Below are 20,672 nucleotides of genomic sequence, written 5' to 3'. Positions count from 1 at the left end.
AAAGCATTTAGTATTATGGGAGGGTTTGATTAAACATATTGTATTAGTTTACTCAGGATTTTATAATAAAGCATTGATGGGTGACTTGAATAACAGAAATTTATTTGCCCACAGTTTTAGAGGCTAGATGCTGAAGGTCTTGATGTCAGTTGGGGCACCAGCATTGTTACACAGAAGGTTAAGCCATGACCTGCATCACCAGCATGCCATGTGGGCACCAGTTTAAATCCTGGCTGCTCCACTTCTGGTCCAGCTTCCTGTTAATGCACTTGGGAAAGCAGCAGAGGATGGCCCAAGTGTCTAGGTCCCCACCCCAACTTGAGAGATACGGAAGGTCTCTCTATCTTTCAAATAAAATTAAAAATTTTTTAAAAGATGAAGCAGTTTGTTAAGACAGAGGGGAAACTCACAGGGGATTTTGTTTGAGATCAGGTGTGGTCATAGTGGTGGAGTAAGGAAAGCCAGTCTTACTGGTGTTGCACTAATACACTGAAACTCCTCTCACAAAGTTCAGGGAAGGGTTACTTCTAAGACGTTGTTCTGAATAGCCACACACAGAAAGGTCTCCACAAGTGACGGTGTGGCATGGAGTTTCTAGCTCCTGGCTTTGCTTCTCCTACCTCTCTGTACTTGTTCCAACTTTGATTCACGTGGAGAATGATGATCATCAATATTCATCTTCTTTAAGCACATTGGAATATATTTTTAGAAGGTCATTGAATATCTAGTTCTGCTTAAAATTATGATGAGAGTCAATTTCTAAACAGAGTACTAGAGCTGGTATTTGCCAAGTATGGCAGCGTTGCATTGGTTAGATTCTAAAACATATGCTATGATGATGGAAAGATGTATGATAAAAAATATAGAATGTGGATGCAGATCTTGTTTGAAACATGTTGGATCTGCTCCCCTAAAATATAGCATCTGTACCTGTTACAACATTTCCAGGACATTCTTTCACTTAACTTTTCTTTTTTTTTAGATTTATTTATTTTTCTTGAAAGTCAGAAGTCAGAGTTACACAGAGAGAGAAGGAGAGGCAGAGAGAGAGAGAGAGAGAGAGGGAGAGAGGTCTTCCATCAGCTGGTTTAATCCCCAGTTGGCCGCAACGGACGGAGGTGCGCTGATCCGAAGCCAGGAGCCAGGAGCTTTTTCCGGGTCTCTCACATGGGTGCAGGGGCTCAAGGGCTTGGGCCATCTTCTCCTACTTTCCCAGGCCATAGCAGAGAGCTGGATCGGAAGTGGAGCAGCCGGGACTCGAACTGGTGCCCATATGGGATGCTGGCACTGCAGGCTGTGGCTTTACCCACTACGCCACAGCACTGGTCCCTCCTTTCTGTTTTTTTTTTTTTTAAATAAATTGCTGTTCTTGGCAAAGACTTCATTATTTCTAATTGCTCTAATTTTTTTCTTGAAAAAAAAAAAAGACATTTAACAATTGAGTTCATTATCTGAGAAATTAGCAAGGACTTTATATTTTCAGCAACTGGTGATCAGCACAGTGCTCCCAGGGAAGTGTTAATCCCAAGAAATATTCTGAACAATTTTATCTAATTAGATTTGGTTAGAAGAGAACAAAATTTCAGACTTGGGATTGGTGGGCTCTTACAAATTCTACAGAGTGCATCATGGTTGCTGCCCCACTCCAGCTTCTGTGTGGTGATGAGGCTGTACGACAGAGGATCTTGGAAGGTGACTAGATTTACATACAGCCATGACTGGACCAGCAATAGTGTAAGAAGAGAGCAGAGGCTCACGTTTTCTCTCTGTGTGTCTCTCCATGCACATGTCCAGAGGAAAAGCCACAGGAGGACACATGGAGAAGGGAGCTTCTCCAGGAACTAACTCTGCTTGCACTTAAGTCTTGGATTTTTCCAACCTCCAGATCCTCCAAGTGTCTATTGTTTAAGCCATGCAGTCCACTATTAACACCAACCTCAACTGACAGACACAGATATTCATACATGGTGGACGAATTTGTAAGAACTCAGCAGTTCTAAATATTCTGAACTTCAGGGTAAGAGAAGAAGTTGAACCGTGCAAGAGTAAATGCTATTCCTTATTAGGCTAAACCTAAATGCTGATCAGTCTCTCTGTGTTTTCATAATCTCATTAGGATTCCCCCAGAATGGAATAAGAAAACAGACAATTACAAGGGCAGTGTTCAGAGAGGGGCAGATGCAGTGGGAGCTCCAGGAGCCTCTGGAAGGTGAGTCAAACAGTAAAAGGGAGGTTGAGAATCAAAGACAAAGGAGCAGAAGGTCCAGGCAAGAGAGCTATTGTTAAATGGGAAGAATCTTTTTGTGGCTAAGATATGCAGTTGGGAAAGAGTGTCATGAGAGATGAACCTGGGTCACCCACATTTGGACTATGCAGAGCTTTCTAATCCATGGGAGTTTGAATTTTTTTATTTTTATAATTTTATTTATGTATTTTAAAAATTGGAGAGGGAGGAGGGAGAAAAAGAGAGAGAGGGAGAGAGAGAGAGAGAGGGAGAGATATTTCATTTCCTGGTTCACTCCCCAAATGCCCTCAATGGCTAGAACTATGCCAGAGCTGCAGCCAGGAGCTAGAAATTCAGTCCATATCTCCTACATGGTTGGCTGCCTCCTAGGGCTTTCATAGATATGAAGCTAGAGCAAGGAGCTGGCATTGGAAAATGAACCCAAGTATTCGGATGTGGGAAGCAGGCATCTTAACTGTTAGGCCAAATACTCCCTCCTGAAGTTTATTTTATTTTTAAAGATTTATATATTTCTTTGAAAGGAGAATTAGAGAGAGGGATAGATAGATAGATAGATAAATTTTTTTCATCTGCAGATTCACTCTCCAAATGACTACAATGGCCGGGGCTGTGCCAAGCTGAAGCCAGGATCCTGGAACTCCACCTGGGTTTACCTCATGGGTGACAAGAGCTCAAGTCCTTGGGCCATCTTCTGCTGCTTTCTAGGCACATTAGCAGGGAGTCTGATTGGAAGCAGAGCAGCTGAGACTCAAACTGATGTTCATACAAGATGAACATACAGGATGCCAATGTTCCTGGTGGTGGCTTAACTCACCACACCATAATGCCAGATCACTGAAATTGTTTTTTTTTTATTTGAGAAAGAGGATTACAGACAGTGAGAGGGAGAGACAGAGAGAAAGGTCTTCCATCCGCTGGTTCACTCCCCAAATGGCCACAATGGCTGGAGCTGAGCCGATCTGAAGCCAGGAGCCAGGAGTTTCTTCCAGGTCTCCCACGTGGGTACAGGGGCCCAAGGACTTGGACCATCTTCTACTGCTATCCCAGGCCATAGCAGAGAGCTGGATCAGAAGCGGAGCTGCTGGGACTCAAACTAGTGCCCATATGGGATGTCAGCATCGCAGGTGGAGGATTAACCTACTGAGCCACAGCGATGGCCCCTGAAGTTTATTTTAAAAGCACTGATATTAAATAGCAATAAATTGTTATTATGTACATTTTAGAAAGATTATTCTAGTTTCTGTGTGAAATGGATTGGAATAGAACCAGAAAAGACGCAACAGTACTTGATACCTGGAAGGGTTGTAACAACCCAGGAGGGAAATGATGGGGTTACAATCAAGCAGAATTCAGAGATTTTAAGAATGTAAACTCAATTTAGTGGCTGATTGGATGGGGGAAAGAGGTGAGGGAGAGTGGAGAGTCAAGGAATACATCTGGGTATGTGGCAGTTACGTGCTGAGGGTAGGCCAAATAAACCAGAGGAGAAAATTATCCATTGGACTTTGTCATATAAATCTGTGAGGATCATCCCACGGCATGGTGGCCAGACTGAAATAGAGCCTGAGGAATTAGTGGAGGATGAAGAAATGGAATTAACCAGAGAGGACAATTCTTTATTGGAATTGTATTCATGGACACACATCGTTGTCTATTTGCCATACAATGTATAGCTGGGAGAGAATGATGTGACAGGAAATTCCACACTATCATGAGTCTGTGCTGTTAGACAGACAAACTTGTAGAATGAAGATTCTGTGGATTGGTGATATTTCTCGTATCCTCATATATTGGGAGTATGGTTAGGACAGAAAGGATTTTCAACTCTTTACTCATGTCCTTCCAACATTATTGTGTAAGGGCAGAGTAGCCCATCTTAGCAAACACTTGCATGCCAAAGACCCTGACTCACTGATGCTTTGAATGGAATTCACAATAAGGAAGTAGATCTTAGTGAAACACTTGGTCAACCCATCTTCTCAGCCTGAGATCAAGTAAGGTTGCAAAGCATCAAACCCTCTTTGGCTGCCCCCAAATAAGTAAAGTTTTCTGCCCAGAGAAATTTGAAGAACTCTTCAAACAATGAAGGGTAATTTCTACTGTCTTTTTTTGTTACTTAAGGATTAGAATGGACAGCTCAGGAAAGCTGCCAAGAAAACTTCTCATGACTTAGTTTGAGGGAAGGAGTGAAGTTGCTTCCAACATGGCTAATTTTTTTCCCTATGCACTTTCTCTGGCCACACAGTCCTGAGCTTGGAGGATGATTCCACTCTGTCTAGATTTCCTTTCACTTGCTAGCCCTGGTGAGTTTGTTTATGGAATATGTACTCATATTTGTTATGGTGTGAATGTGTCCCCAAGGTTCACATGTTGGAAACGTAATCCCCATTGCAACCATGTTGAGAGGTGGGTCATTTTGGGGGTGATTAAGTTGTGAGGGCTCTGTTCTCATTTCTGGGTTAAAGCCATTATTGTGAGGATGGGTCTGTTATAGGGAGAGCAGGTTTGTAATGAAAGTGAATTCAGTCCTCTCTTACTCCTTGCTCACCCTCTTTGTCGTTATTCTTCCACCTTCTGCCATGGATGACACAGCAAAAGGCCCTCACCAGTTGATGACACCTTGGTATGGACATTGCAGCCTCCAGAAGTGTTAGAATTAAGCAGCTTTTTTCTTTTCTTTTCTTTTCTTTTCTTTTCTTTTCTTTTCTTTTCTTTTCTTTTCTTTTCTTTTCTTTTCTTTTCTTTTCTTTTCTTTTCTTTTCTTTTCTTTCTTTCTTTCTTTCTTTCTTTCTTTCTTTCTTTCTTTCTTTCTTTCTTTCTTTCTTTCTTTTGACAGGCAGAGTGGACAGTGAGAGAGAGAGAGAGAGAGAGAGAGAAAGATCTTCCTTTTTCCTTTGGTTCACCCACAATGGCCAGTGCGGCTGGCGCTCTGTGGCTGGCACACTGTGCTGATCTGAAGCCAGGAGCCAGGTGCTTCTCCTGGTCTCCCATGCGGGTGCAGGGCCCAAGGACTTTTCCAGAAACAGGGAGTAGACACCCTAATAAGATACTTGGCATGACAACCCTGGTCATTGTCAAAGTTAACACTTTTGTGGCAGCTTGATTCCATATTCCTGCCATTGACAGCCATGCTGTGAAGATCATCATTCCCTTGATCTCTCAGTGCACACTCTGGATGGACTTTTCCCAGGACTAGCTTATGGTGCTTACTGTACTGATCCAGGAGACTTTCATGTAGGGTAAGGTGGAAGCTGGAGTGGGCCACCCTGTCCGAGGCATATGCCAGCGCGCAGTTCGTCTTCTCCTTTGTAGGTGCAACAGCATGAAAGGTGGGGAGTTGTTGAATGTTCCTTTGTTAAGTAGTAAGAGACAGACTATATCTGTTTCTCCACAGCATGACTGATGGAAGAAGAGAGAATAGAGATGAATTTAAGCATCAGCAATGTTTCCTCCTTTGAAGTAATGTGACAGCCCAGGCCTTTCCTGAGCTGAAAGTCTCTGCAGAATTTTATTTTAGCAACCCCAATGCACTAAAGTATCTTATCAGAAAACATTCTTCTAAACATGAAGAAATTTAAAAACTGAATTATTTAAACCACTTAGAAACATTCACTATTAGTAGTTCTGTATATTTAATTCATTTTAATATCTGCACATGATTAAATACATTGACTTGCTGTGCATATTTAGGTGTTGTTTAAATTGCAAAGAATATTGAAAACATTTATAATCTACATGTATAAATCTTAATCTCTTTATAGAAACAATTAGCTAGTAGATAGACTAGCAGTGAAGCCAGTTAACATGGAATGTTTCTATGAGTTGAGTCTGAAGAGGAAGGATATATCCAGTTCACCAACAATTGAGTATGAGGTCATGAAGTTGCAGTTAAAGAGAAGGGGTAAGCTCAGCACATTACTATGTTACCCACTGGAAAGAATCACTAAACAATTCTTGATGTTCTTGACTTTCACAGTAGTTTTGCAAGAACCTTGACAAAGGTGTATGCATTAAGTTTATACAGTCTAGAAGACATAAGCAAAGGTCAATAAAGTAACAAACTCAAGCTGTTCTTGACACGTTTCTCCAAAAGGCAATAATGAATGGACCAAGATCAGGAGTGACATAATTAGACCTAAAAGCAAAAAGAAGATAAGAACACATTTTGATTGGCATATTGAGTGAAAAAGTAGTTCTCAAATCTGGGGAATTGTTGATCTCTCTCTCTCTCTCTCTCTCTCTCTCTCTCTTTCTCTCTTTTTTTAAGATATTGGTATATATGTCTGAGTCTGACAGCAGAAGGCGTTTTCAGTACCTTCCATGTATAAGATGCACCTAATGTCCTAGAAGAGGCCTTTAAAGAGCTCTTATAGAAAGAAGGGGGGGGGGGGTGCTGTGCTGTGGCGCAATGGGTTAAAGCCATGGCCTGCAGCACCAGCATCCCATATGGGCTGTGGTTCGAGTCCCAGCTGCTCCTTTCCGATCAAGATCTCTGCTATGGCCTGGGAAAGCAATAGAAGATGGCTCAAGTGCTTGGGCCCCTGCACCCATGTGGGCGACCCAGAAGAAGCTCTGGCTTTGGATTAACTCAGCTCTGGCTGTTGTGGCCATTTGGGGAGTGAACCAGCAGATGGAAGACCTCTCTCTCTCTCTCTCTCCCCCTCTCTCTAACTCTGTCTTTCAAATAAATGAAATAAATCTTAAAGAAAAAAAAGAAGAGGACATGAGGCCAAGCATCACCATATGTCCATATGTGAGAGTGTGGAGAGAGGAAGTACAGCTAAGAGAGAGAAAAAGGAGAGAAGAAAACAAAGATCCAACAGGGAAGACTTAAGTGAGTTTTAAAAAGGAAATGATCAACAGTTTCAAATGGGGGGGAAGCCACAACAATACAAAAGTTGCACTTTGTAAATTCACATTTATTAAATAAAAAATAACTATATAACAAACAAAAAAAAAGAAAAAAAGAATTTAATACTTAACCCTTTTAGTATTTTTTATGTTCTACTTAAAACTATTGGTTGAACTCTGTAATTAATACACAATTACTCTTAGGTGTTTAATGCTACAACTAGTACTCAAATAGTATTTTACACTTTGTGTTTCTGTGTGGGTGTAAACTGTTGAAATCTTTACTTAATATATGCTAAATTGATCTTCTATATATAAAGATAATTGAAAATTAATCTTGATGTGAATGGAACGGGGGAGGGAGTGGGAGAGGGGAGTGTTGTGGGTGGGAGGGAAGTTATGGGGGGGAAGCTATTGTAATCCATAAGCTGTACTTTGGAAATTTATGTTCATTAAATAAAATAAAATATATATAAAAAAGGAAATTATCAACAGTGTCAAATGTAGTCAAGAAAAATCAGGAAGGAGGAAGAACATTAAGTCTAATGAAATTGGGACTCACTTGTATTTGGGAGAGCTAATAGAGTTGCAGAAAAATCTATTATTGAGGTATGTCTACTGAGCCATAGTCATTGTGCTGGGAGATTTCTATATATTATCTCTACTTTCGCCATAACCATGAATCTGTAGATGAGAAAAATGGGACTCCAAGAACCTGATGGATTGTGTGTGGTACCATTCTTTTATGCATTCAATAGCAATAATTTTAAAAACCCTAAACTATGATATATCCCTACTCTGAAGGAATTTGTAGTTGCTGCCTTTTGAATGAATGACATGAAATTTGCAAATTATTCCTTCAAGAAGAATAAAACAAAGGGAAAGGGAGAAGACAGAAAGAGAAGGGGTCGGCAAGCATCTAGGAGAGAGAGAGGAGGAAGAAGGACAGAAAATCTAGGGCTCTGTTTTTGTCAGGAAGATTTCAGCTCAAGGGCAGACAGAAGGAAGATGCCTCAGAAGAGATGTGAGACAGGGAGAACAGATGGAGTCCTATACCATAAAGAAAGTAAGCAGAGGAGGAACGCACAGGTGGAAGTTTGTGCCCTGGGGGAAGAAGGACGGATGTCCCTGAGAGATGGTGGTAAGGATGGCTGCACCTGCAGATGGGTTTTAATTGGTAGGAGGCAGGCCAGATTTTACGCCTGTTATTTTGTCTGTGAGATAAAAAGGCAGCAAAGGCATTTATTAAGTGAATGGGTCAGGGTAGACCAAGGCACTTAGCAACTTGGCCATATCGAGAGAAAATGGCCTGGGAGTGAGTAGGAAAATAGTCTTTGTTTATTTTGTGCTGCTATCATGGAATGCTGCCACAAATTCATAACAAGCAGAAGGTTACTGACTCACTTTGGAGGCTGGGAAGTCCAGAATTGTGGGGCCACGTCAGATAAGGGCCTCTTGTGTCATCATAACATGGTATGATGAAAGGGGAGATGGAGAGAGAGAAAGGCACAGATTTTTCTCCTTTATAAGAAGCCCAATCCTCTTATATTCACAGTGACCCATTCACAAGGGTAAAGCCTGAGGCCTAATCATGGCTCAAAGGTCCCACCTCTTCATATTGTTAGGATGGCTATTAATTTCACTGTGAGTTTGGGAGGGAGCAAACATTCAAACCACAGCAGAGGACCTTATAGCCAGTACTGATTAAATCAAACCTGCTGGGATTGGTGTTGTGGCATAGCGAGTAAAGCTTCTGCTTGTGATGCCGGCATCTGAGTGGTGGTTCGAGTCCCAGCTGCTCCACTTCTGATCCAGACCTCTGCTAATGTGCCCGGAAAAGCAGTGGAAGATGGTCCAAGGACTTGTGTTCCTACACCAGCCTGGGAGAACTGGAAGAAGCTCTTGGCTCCTGGCTTTGGCCTGGTCCAGCCCCAGTTGTAGCCAAATGTGGAGTGTGCCGTTGTGTTCATTCAGGGAGTGAAACAATGGATGGAAGATCTCTCTCTCTCTCTCTCTCTCTCTCTCTTTAACTCTTTCAACTAACTAACTAAATAAATCTTTATTTAAAAAAAAAACAAAGCTGTCAGTTGAGGTTGGGCTTTTGCTTCTCTTGCTCATTGAACTGGCGTCTTATTGCATACAGTGGGTGCTGTCATATTTGTGAATACTGAATGCTACTGAATAGCCACAGGGGTTCCTTTGCAACACTTTTCCAGCAGCCCCAGTTTCCTCTCCAAGGCCATTTCCTATTCTCTTCTTATCTTTCTTAGTATTTACTTGGTTGCTTCAAAAACAACCTTTTCCTAAAATCTCTTCAGATCTAGACATGTCTCCTAAACCAGCTGTGGTTACAAACGCTTCAGAGGAACTTCCAATTATCTCCCTAAGTAGTGAGTCCTTTTTCAGAAATCTGTCAAAATAAATTCAATTCACACCTAGCATTGTTGCCAGTTTCTTACTTATTGGTCAACTGATTGCATTAGACCAGACTGTTTTCAAGTAACTGCATATTTAGGTAATGCCTGAATTCTCTTTCCTTTCAATATTCTTTACTCATTAAGCCATCATTTGCTTGGGATTCCAATGTATTATATTACTCTATTTTTGTTTATCAGTTTACCAAGAAACTTACTCTGTTGTTCTTTACATTCAAAATAAAGTTTTAACCACTAGTATCATGATTTGTTACAACAAAGCTACCTTAAATTATATTTATTTAGTTGTTCCAGGGTGTTACATTGTATGGATATACCATAGTTTGCTTTCTTTTGCTTTTCATTCATTTCTAACTTTTCATGTCATAAACATCATTGAATATAAACATATATATTTTTAGGATATTTGTCCAATCCAGTGAGGGTCAATATTTTTGTCAGTTGTTCGGATATTTGTTTCTTCTTTAAGGGAAAGGGAATTGCACGTATACATAGGTATACACATAGCTGTATTTTCTTGCTGATTATAATCTTTTTGTGATCTCTCTTGCATGTGGAATAAAAGAAAGTATTGCTCATCTCAATGTATTAATATACTATTGCTATTATTGTACTTTTCCACAAGTCTGTCGTTAATCCATATGATGCTATCTGGGGGCAAGAATACATCCCTAGAGGTGACCTAATTATCCTAAGACCATCTATTGATGAGGTCATCCTTTCTATATTGGTTACAAATGACCATATGAAATTCATTCATTTATTCTGTACACATCCTGTTTCTGGACTTGTGTGTGTGTGTGTGTGTGTGTAGTTACTGATTATATGTTCCTGTGCTCGTAACAAACTCTTGCAGTTATACTAACTTACAATAGGATGGGAGTGCATTAGGTAGTTTAAAAAAATACTTCTGTTTTTATTCTTCCATATAAGCTTTATAATCATTTTGTCATGTTTTATAAAATACCTTGTGGCTTTCTTTGGAGTTGTATTAGGTTTCTAGATTAATGAGGGGGAAAATTCAAGATTATGGTGTAGTTTTCCTTTTTAAAAATCATCATAAATATAAATTTAATTGATTTTCTGCTTACAATAATGATACACACTCATTATAGAGAACATGAAAAATTCAGAAGAATAGTTGTTTCTTTGTCCCTCTGTTTTTGGGCCTCACCACAAGAACTGAGCTAAGACTCTTCCTTGCTGAGTACTCCTGTAAAGGTTAGAAAAGAGCAGCTGCCCTGACAGAAAGCCCCAACATGAGCGGCCAACTCAGGAGGAGCTTCTGTTTCACGTATATCTATTTTCATTTAAGAGTATTGGATGTGGACTCTGCTCCATTCACCAATTCAGAGATCCAGGCTCCTGGGTGTGACTCTGTCCCTGACCCCGGCCCTGGGACACTGGGTTTGGTGTTCCCATAGTAGTCTATGTCCATCTCTATTTCTGCTTTCATCACCAAATAATAGCAAATGAGTGTATCTCGACTTCTTCCCTGAATATACTGCATTTTTAAGAAGAAAATGTATTTTTCATATTTATAACCCTCAAACCATGCAAGGCCAGAGATATGATTATTTAAAAAAAATTGTTAAATTAATAGCTTCAAAAAACAGATAAGCTTGCAAAAAAAAAAAAAAAGGCAAGACAGAAGTACATCAAGAGGATGGGTTTCAAGTGTTTTAACATTTAGCATAAGTTACTGTTAGGATGATAACCCCAATTAGTATCTCAAAAAAGAAACAAGAGAATTTTTAAATTATTTTCATTTCTTTTTCTAATCATTTCCTTATCAGCTTCTGTTTTCCATAGCAGTTTCTATACTTAGACATTATGCTACAATTTTCTTCTAATATTTTATAACAGGCATTTATAAGCTACTAGAACTCTTACCTTCTGAGTAATAAAAAAGACAATTACTGAAAAAAAGCAATTAGAATATTTTAAGAAAAGCAATTACAGTAAGCAGAAACCCTAATTTGTAGACAAAGCAGTCACTTAGATATATTATCTTTTTTTTTTTTTTTTTGACAGGCAGAGTTAGCCAGAGAGAGAGAGAGAGAGACAGAGAGAAAGATCTTCCTTCTGTTGGTTCACCCCCGAAATGGCCCCTATGGCCGTTGCACTGCGTCGATCCGAAGCCAGGAGCCAGGTGCTTCCTCCTGGTCTCCCATGTGGGTGCAGGGCCCAAGGACTTGGGCCATCCTCCACTGCACTCCTGGGCCACAGCAGAGAGCTGGACTGGAAGAGGAGCAACCGGGACAGAATCTGGCGCCCCAACCAGGACTAGAACCCGGGGTGGTGGCGCCGCAGGTGGAGGATTAGCCTAGTGAGCGTGGCACCGGCCTAGATATATTATCTTTTAGAAATACTTTTGTTCACTGATAATTTTAATTAATATTTAAACAACTTATGTAATTATTTAGAAGCCTCTTTGTGACCTGAATTATCTTGTTGCTTTATTCATAATTATTCTAGATGAACACTCTTTAGCACTTCTCAGAAATAAAAGAAATGAAACATCCTAAAAAGTGATGTAGCTTCATTTTAAGTGTATTTCAGTTATGTTTATTGTAAGATTTAAACCCCATGATCCACGTGTACATTTTCCTATATTAACAACAATGGTGTCTTGCTCTTTTGGAAGACTTAAAAAGAATCAACAACTCACACTTCTGTTAAAATGACCACAGTGTACTTTATTTAATGATTTTGGTACCTTGTGTTGCAATAAAATAAAAAAAAATCTACAAAATCCAAATATATAAAATTTCAAGTTTTCTTTTTTTAAAGTTTTACAAGAAAAATCATGTAACCAAGGAAATTTGCTCATTGTGAAGTACTACTTTCCACTTCATTTCATCACAAATTGCAACTTATTTAACAGACCAAAATAACTATGGTACTGTAGTACATCAAATACTCCACACACTGTGCTTGGAACTAGAGCACATTGGGTCAGTGCCAGGAGGCAGAGGCCTCCAGCCATACAGACACGCTTACGATCCGAACGCTAAAGGAATGTTTGGATACATGGAATTTGAATATATATATTTACAGGAAAAATTTAATAACTCATTTAATTTTTCATTTCAAATAAAACTCCAAATACATTTGTACAGTGTTTACAAAGTAAAAGCACAAGAACTGCCAAGGTTGTCATTCGGGTCCAGGCACTGTGCTCCTACTGGGGAAATTCTCTACACACACATGGGGGCTCTCAGATCTTATTTCTATGAATGGAGAGAGACACACAGGAATGGCAATGTTGTGCAATCAGAATGTCATGCAGATAGTTGACAACAGGGAACTGAGAAATTATTGGTCCATTCTCTTCAGTTTGCTGTTCATCTGCCACCTGTTACATTTCTGTTTCCAGAGATAGTTTTAAAACAAACAAAAAAATATATGAACAGGGAAAGGAGCACAAAATATTTAAGGCAAATTAAGCAAATATAGAGCAGCTTCTCTTGGTTTGAGTGGAAATGAGGATTTTACCACAAACCAAGCTTAGAAACAAACAAACAGAATGAAGTACAACCTTCTGAGTTTGGGTTGCTTACGTCATGTACACAACTTTGCAAATTGCTTTATACCAAGTATCCTTTTGAAATTTTAAATGAAGGACTTATTGATCACAAAGTGCATGATCTCATGTGTCTAAACAAAACAACAATTGTTGAGGTAGTTAGATGTGAAACTTACTTAAAATAACTGGAGAATGAAGAACAAATATCAGTAGCAAAAATCCTTGCTATTTAGAAGCAGGTTTATCTTGTGCAATGGTTTAATGCTGAGAAAATACTTCCATTTTTCTATTAAATATTTTTATTTAAACCAGAATATTAGTGGTAGCAGAATTTATTTCCAATCTGCTTCATAGGACATTGTACAGATGAAATTTATATCTGTAGTTATCTCATTTGTAGCTTGTCTCTCACCATTTCTGTATTGAAGATATCAGATAAAATGGCATGAATGGTAATTCCTAGAAAATGTAATCCAAACTAAGAAGAATTGAGTAGAAACTGAGAAGAGAATCAATAGGATAATTTCCTTTTTTAAAAAAATTTGTGTCTTAGCCTTCAACAGGATGTGATTTCAAAGGAGAGAGTTTCTGGCTCATTGGTTTTTCTCTTTGTTCTGAGAAAGGGAGAAACATAATTTCCATATCGGCCACTGTATTTCTCCTGAGATTACTGAGCTCTCTGACGATGGAGAAGAAAAGCAGAAAATACATAGTAGAGGCTAAGTTCTCACCCAGAGAATACTGTGGTCCCCTTGTTTTCCAGTCTCTTTAACCAAAGAAAGGCTTCAGGTGGGATCCCAATAAACTCTTGACCACAAGATTTATTCTTTCATTTAACTCATACCATCTAAACATCAAAGGTACTTTGTGATAATAATAATCCAATGATATAAACAGACGTAAATAAGTTGGGAGGCAATTGCTTTGAACAAAAAGGACTTTCCATTTGTTTTCTATCATTTGTTTACAGAATAGAACCTTAACTGGAAATAGCCGTGAAAGTCGGCAATTACATTTACACAGTATCACATATGTGATGGTTACAGAAATGATGTGTCCAAAGCAGTATAGTCATATATATTTTTGTTGAAAACTAGCTTTTCTGGCAGAGCTTCTGACTTTCAAGGAGGGCTCTGGAGAATTCCATGTGGTTGGGAAAGCATTGAAAAGAGGCTCAAGCCTCCAAGCTCTCAGAAACTAGATATCTAGTTTATAGCTAAATAACACACTACCTCCATCTGTTTTTTTTTTTTTTACCTGTTTGATGAATAACTTTTTCAAGGAATTGTCCAGCTCTAACTCTTGTGGATTCTGTTTTGTATCTCTGTAGTTGAATCTCCCCATGCCTCCCCCTCATCCTAGCAATCTGAAAAGTCACCCCTCGCTCATTTCAGGCCCTTGTATCTAATCCATATTACCAACTTCAGTTTTCTTGTACAAAACCAAATAAAAACAGAAACATTTCTTTTCATAGCAAAAAGAATCTTCTGCTGTACTTGGAATTAGAAAAAAAAAAGCCAGGGAAAGTAAAATCATTTTTTGACTCACTATACTCATTTTATTTCAAAGCAATACTTAAGTTTTGAATGGCAGCACAGATTTTTTTTTAATTGCCTGGGTGATTTGGAATGTTCGAGAATGCACTAGAAATGTTTAACTGATTTGGAAATTTTAAAGTTTGATATATTGCAATCAAGTAGATTTTAGAATCCAGAAGAGATTATATTGAATAAGTATGTTATGTCTACATCAGCTCTAAACACAACAGGATCTTAAACCCACTTCCCATGGTAAACTTTCTAAAATCATACCATTAAGAGCACACAAAAAGATTTGCAAAGGAATATAATCATTAAGTAAAGACACAATGATAAAATTTATGTACAACTCTGCTACCCGAAGTCACATCATGAAATCATTATCTGCTTTGTTAGTGTTGTTTCATGGATGTCTTTTTACCTCATGATATCACCTCTTTACCTTCAAAATTGTAAATATTTATAACCCCAAATAATGTTATTTAGCATTAGCTCTTATTAGGATGGATCATTTAAGTAAGAGAAAACACCATAGTTGCAGGAAGTTGTCGAGGACATCTTGAGGTTGTTTGCCTACCAACTCCTTTATCTTTCAGTAGTATTCACATATACATTGATAGAAACTGAAGCTCTTGAGTAACATTTCTCTAAAATATTTGAAATGTACTTGTAATATGAAAATGAACCAACTCAGGAGTTCTAAGCAGGAATGGGCCTTTACATTTTTTTGTTGAGAGAGATGTGTAATATCAGGGATAAAAAGGAAACTCAGTGTAAGCAACACAAAATTTAATCTCAATAATATCTCTTAAGGATCCCCCCCACACACACTGCAGATTTCGGAACACGACTTGGTAATCATTAGTGCTAAACTGGAGGTACCATCTATGGGTTACAGAAAATGTAGATGGGGGTCAGGCATGCAAACTCCTTAGGCATCAGAAGGAACCAAGTTTTCTGGATACATTTTTAATAAACATTTAGTAAAATTTCAGTTTGGCTAAGAAGAAAATTATTGTTCTGTATGAAAGGAATTAATTTCCTCATTAAAAAGCTGATCATTTACAAAGTTCTACAGGAACCTTTGAAGGGAAAGTTTTACTTACATTGAGTGATGAATAACTGTTCTCTGCTTGGTGAGTTATTGCTGGTGAGTTCCTCAGACAACTTGGCCCACCCCTTAGCCCACCCTTGTGCTGCAAATAGCTCTCCTTGGGTTCATGTCAATCATTGGGAGTGACAGTATTTCTAATCTCAGAGTACTTCACCAATACTCATTAATCTTTACAACATCCCACGAGGTAGATACATAAATATTATCTCTCTTCTATCTATGGGAAAAATGAGGCCAAGGGTGAGTTTCTGAAGCTAAAGAGATGGCCCAGGGATTAGGACTCAGGTGTGCAGTTTTCTAGTCCCTTTTTTCTAGTCCCTGGACCATAGCCCCCTCACATTCCTGTGTCCAGGAATGGAGTGTAAAAGCATACTGCTTCATAGGATATATTTAAGCCTACTGAAGACAGTCATTATGTTCAACACTGGGATTTTGGGTTTACAGCTAAACCATAACTTCCATTCAAAGATTACATATTCAAAAATAACCGAAAAAAATAACAAATTTTTTATTCTTGCCAATTGATTTTTATCTCTTTGTTTCTAATTCAACTAAACATCTTGTCAATAACATGTTGGTAAAAAATTTTGGAAAAGGATTTAGGGAAGTAAAAATCTTAGGGAAAAGAAAAGCAAAACCAATTTGGGTTGCTACACACATTGATGTTGGAGAGTCTTCTGGTTTTGAAAGTTTTACACAGTAGCCATGACCCGCCTTCCAAAGACACAATTAGCACCGGGCAGTGGTGCCACAGTGGCTGGAGGTCCTTGCTATACAAAGTGGAGTATCCATTTGAGGTAAGGGAACTTCTGCATTTGAGGGAAGGGGGAACTCAAAAGAGAACTTCATGGCTTAGCCCAGGAAGTTGTTCTAACTTGGCACTGAGTATTGAACTTGACACATGAAAATTTTACCTAACCCCAACCTTCAAAATATTTAGATTTTCCCTGGAAATCCCCTCAAGATTTTGCATAGCTCAATACCTTTCAGTGCTCTGTGTGCCTGCTCAGAGTCAGTGCCTTCTAGTAAGTTCTGCAATATAAGAGCTCTTAAGAGAAATTTGGTCTAAATTTCTTTGCTTTTCTGCAGAGCTTCTGAATGGTAAATGAGCTAAGCACACAATTTGAAGAAATTCACATGCTCAGCAACCCAGAGCCAACACTAAATAAACAAGATTATCTTCCTAACCTTATAAGAAACATCTACAAATAATCACAAATACACGAGTTGATATGAACACCACACATGTTCCTTCTGAAAAGAGTATTACCCTTTGATGCCATTTTTTCTCTTTTTTTTTTGGGGAATTTTAACAGTGACTATAAGTAAAAACACTAATATTCCAGTTTTCACAAAGACCAGTTAACACTTGGCAATAGGAACAATATCAACAATGAAACAAAAAATTATAGATTACTATTGATTTGGAAAAATAGTTCTTGCTTCTGTTGACACTGTGAAATCAAGCAGTTTAAACAATTTCTATGGTGAAAAGGTATAGCAAGGAATGCTTGACATGAAAACTTCTATCTGAGAAATAAAAAGTTAATGAATTTGTATTACCCTTCACATTGCATAAAGTAGACTTTGTGAGTGATTAAGATTATATGAACAGTGGAAGAGTGACAATAAAAACTCTAAATGTAACAAAATCCAAAGGAAAAGTTTCACTCCCTGAAAGGGGCCAAGTGGAAGATTGCTGGAACTACCCCTTTGAAGAAGGGCAATGCTGCAGTCAAACCTATGATACCCAGGGCAGCCTCCTGAACTTCTTCCATCCACGTGTTTTCCCACAGTAAATAAAAATCAAATAACATTTGCTCTACATCATTTATTTCTCTTTGCACAACAAAGAGACTGCTAGCAACAGAATACCACCAGCAACTGATTATGACACCAGAAAGTTGAATTCCATTACCTACATCACCTGAGCAGTTTGTCTGTTCATACAATACCAGACAACCAAACAGAAAACTATACACTTCCAGTATCTGCACTTTTCTTAATAGTAACCAGATGCTTACTATCAAGAAGACCAAATTTACCACTTGAATGAGCTTCTTCACTTTTCGTTGGGATGTTTGCATTAGCATGGACAGTCTTTATTTTTAATAATGCCGTACTGTCTACTTTGGTTTAGTGAAGATGGTTCAGCAATCGTCCGAAAAATTCAGATGCTGAAATACCTCAAATGGAAAGAAATTTGGTCATGAGGAAAAATCAGAGCTTTAGGGCTATCAATGGTCCAATGGGTTTGTCTATGTTGGAAAAATGCTTAACTGTTCTTTTTTTGTTGGTTTGTTTCCATTATTCTGAAAATCATTGTCACAAGAATTAGATTCCAGTTTGGAAATAGATACACAGACTAAGTGATTGGCAGAATCAAGATCCAAAGTATGTTTAAAAGATTCTAGTACCTGTAAACCTGGCTTACTGAGTGTGAACACAGAGACTCCTGATGCCATGATCTATTTACAATGGGAGGATGAATAAGGCCATGGTAACCCTGAATACCATTGTTGTTAGAAGGATGGACAATTAAATATTTCATGCTCTACAAGCAAGATTGACTCACAATGCCTTCAAATATCCTATCTTATAATCCATCAGAAGCTCTCGGTGTACAGAGCAGTGTATGGAGCCAGTGATCAAGAATGGTCAGAAAGTGGGAGTTCTCTTAAGGAGACAGCCAGTCTCAGACATGAAACCGCGAATTTCTGCTCCCTGTTCCTATGCTAGTCAGGCCTTGGCCTTTCTCAAGCCTGTTGTCCTGGTTATGGAACGTCAGTGACTACCTTAAACTTGTTTCTGTAAAAAAGCAAATATTCCTGGTGAGCCACTGAGAGATTTTCTCTTCAGTCACCATACCTAGACCTTTCTAATGGAAAGAAACCCTTTATCCCAACACCCAGCACTGCTATGGTCACTCTTTCCCATAAGCCTTGTCCAAGAGGACTGTTTATTGCTCCTTTGTCCCCACAGTCAACCACCTCACTGTATGTTACAGAGTGTCTTTGTGCTTAAGTTCTCTTTAGACTTCAAAAATGAACTTTTCTTCAAGTTGCACGTTTTCATTGCCTTGCAATTGAGAGTAAGTCACATGGTGGTAGGCCACTTTTCTATTATTCAATTTCAGTGCTTATGCCAAGAGCTAGTTCTCATAAAGGACTGGCTGTGATCCTAGAGTTGAGAACTTGGATTATTATTTAGTAGCTCTTGGTGCATCTTGGAGACAACCACCAAGATGATCATGTAGGAAGAGAAACATCTTTGAAGCACAAGAAAAACGATCCCTGCTTCTTTCTCGTCTCACTTTTCTTCTAGACTACCATTGGTTTGATCTAATTACTTCCACTCATTCATTTAGGGCTAATTCCTAAAACTGTGACAACAAAAGATTAGACAGAAGACTTCATAAGAACATATGGATACGTGACTCTCTTGAATACTCTGAAACTATGATCAAATTGAAAATGTCTGATGACCTCATTCTTACCTTATAACTCAAATCTTTGAAAAAAAGAGAAGCAAGTGGGAGAGAACTATAATTTAAAACTATGAGATCACTTGTTTACTTCTAAGTGAACACAGAGGCATTAAGAATATCATAGTGGAGATCTTGGAGCGTGTAACCAAGGTTCTGTGTGATCTGAGAAGCCATAGGGTGGCTAATTCCACATAGAAATGGATCTCAGTTTGGAAGTGATAATGTCATCATCTAACAAGTCAGAGAATCAAATCATTCAATAGCTATATCCACACAGATTTTACCTCTGAAATTGAATTATAAACTCAATTTTTACAAATTGCTTATTACAAAGCTAATAATGGTAGTCTCAAGAAATGCAGTAAAAGCAGCAACTGTATGCAGACAAAGGTCAATGACTAAACAGGTGACAGTGACTTTTTTTCATTTCCAAACAAGTGGATTTGAATCCACTTAAAGGAATTCTCCATGACTCATACCCATTCTCTGAGCTGCACAAGCCCCCAAGAATTCATTGATAAATTTCTCTCTCTCTTTCTTTCCCAAAGCAACACTTAGTGGCATAAAAAATGAAGCATCTGTATGTTCCTAGCATCGATGAAGAGGAACCAGGTTGTACGAATTCATTAGCTCTGCTTCACAGAGGTCTTTATCTTCAGGCCTGGGTACTTCATGGCTCACCCTCGAAGGAAGTGCTCCCTTTCCACAAACTGATTAATGTTCCCTTGTAGTAGCTTGATTATAATATTACAAGTCAAGAATTTGCAGGAATAAAGTGTCAGTTGAATTAATGAACTGCGAATCATTTCCAGTTAAACTTGACAAGTTCCAAGATGCTTCTGTAAAAAAAGAAGGGAATCAATAGCATCAGCAATGTGCAGCTTGGCGACAAGCGAGGCCTTGTTTCTGCTATGACTGGCTCATAGCCACCCTTCCCCTTCCAATTCACAGAGCACCATGTCTCTGATTCAGACCAGGGAATATGTTTCAACACAGGCTTTCCAAACATCCTTTAGAGATTCACTTCGCTTTTTGTGTATAGAGCATTGCTAAGGTTAATAATGGATGTTGAATATTTGAATTTTTTGAAAGGAGGATAAAAAATGACAATTCTTTCACTAGCTGACAGGTTTCCATTGGTTACACCAGTGTGTGCTGTGGCTTCTAATTTGAATAGGAAATCATAGAGAACCCAGTAGAATACCACAATTCAAAGGTTAATTGCTAAGTGAATGTAGCAGTGCCCAACACACGGAACCTCTAGGGTTCCCTTTCCAGAATCACAATGGTTTGAAATACTGTTGTTAATTAAGACATGTGCTGCTGATTTGTGACTGAAGTAAGAATTCTTTCCAATGATAAGAACCAGAAATATGTTTTCAAACAACTTAGGGGTGTCTTAGGATTTACTGATAAATTAATTCACTGAAATAATTAATATTGTTAATTTGATACATCTCCACACCAGAATGC

At 38.6% G+C, this 20,672-nt stretch overlaps 1 protein-coding gene across 2 annotated transcripts in view; it reads right to left on the bottom strand.

Moving 5' to 3' along the window:
* Positions 1-12,209: 12,209 nt before the first annotated feature.
* XKR4 (XK related 4) overlaps positions 12,210-20,672 on the bottom strand; it is a 485,043-nt gene continuing 476,580 nt past the window's right edge. For both annotated transcript variants that reach the window (XM_070076615.2, XM_070076616.2), the window contains exon 4: positions 12,210-20,038. The gene's annotated coding sequence lies outside the window, so the exon portion shown is untranslated. The remainder of the gene's footprint in view (positions 20,039-20,672) is intronic.

The sequence above is a fragment of the Oryctolagus cuniculus genome, chromosome 6 (assembly GCF_051225735.1).
Source record: "Oryctolagus cuniculus isolate XC-2025 breed Fujian yellow rabbit chromosome 6, ASM5122573v1, whole genome shotgun sequence".
NCBI classification, from domain to species: Eukaryota; Metazoa; Chordata; class Mammalia; order Lagomorpha; family Leporidae; genus Oryctolagus; species Oryctolagus cuniculus.
The sequence above is the reverse complement of the archived record's forward strand: the minus strand, read 5'-3'. Positions and strand labels throughout refer to the sequence as shown.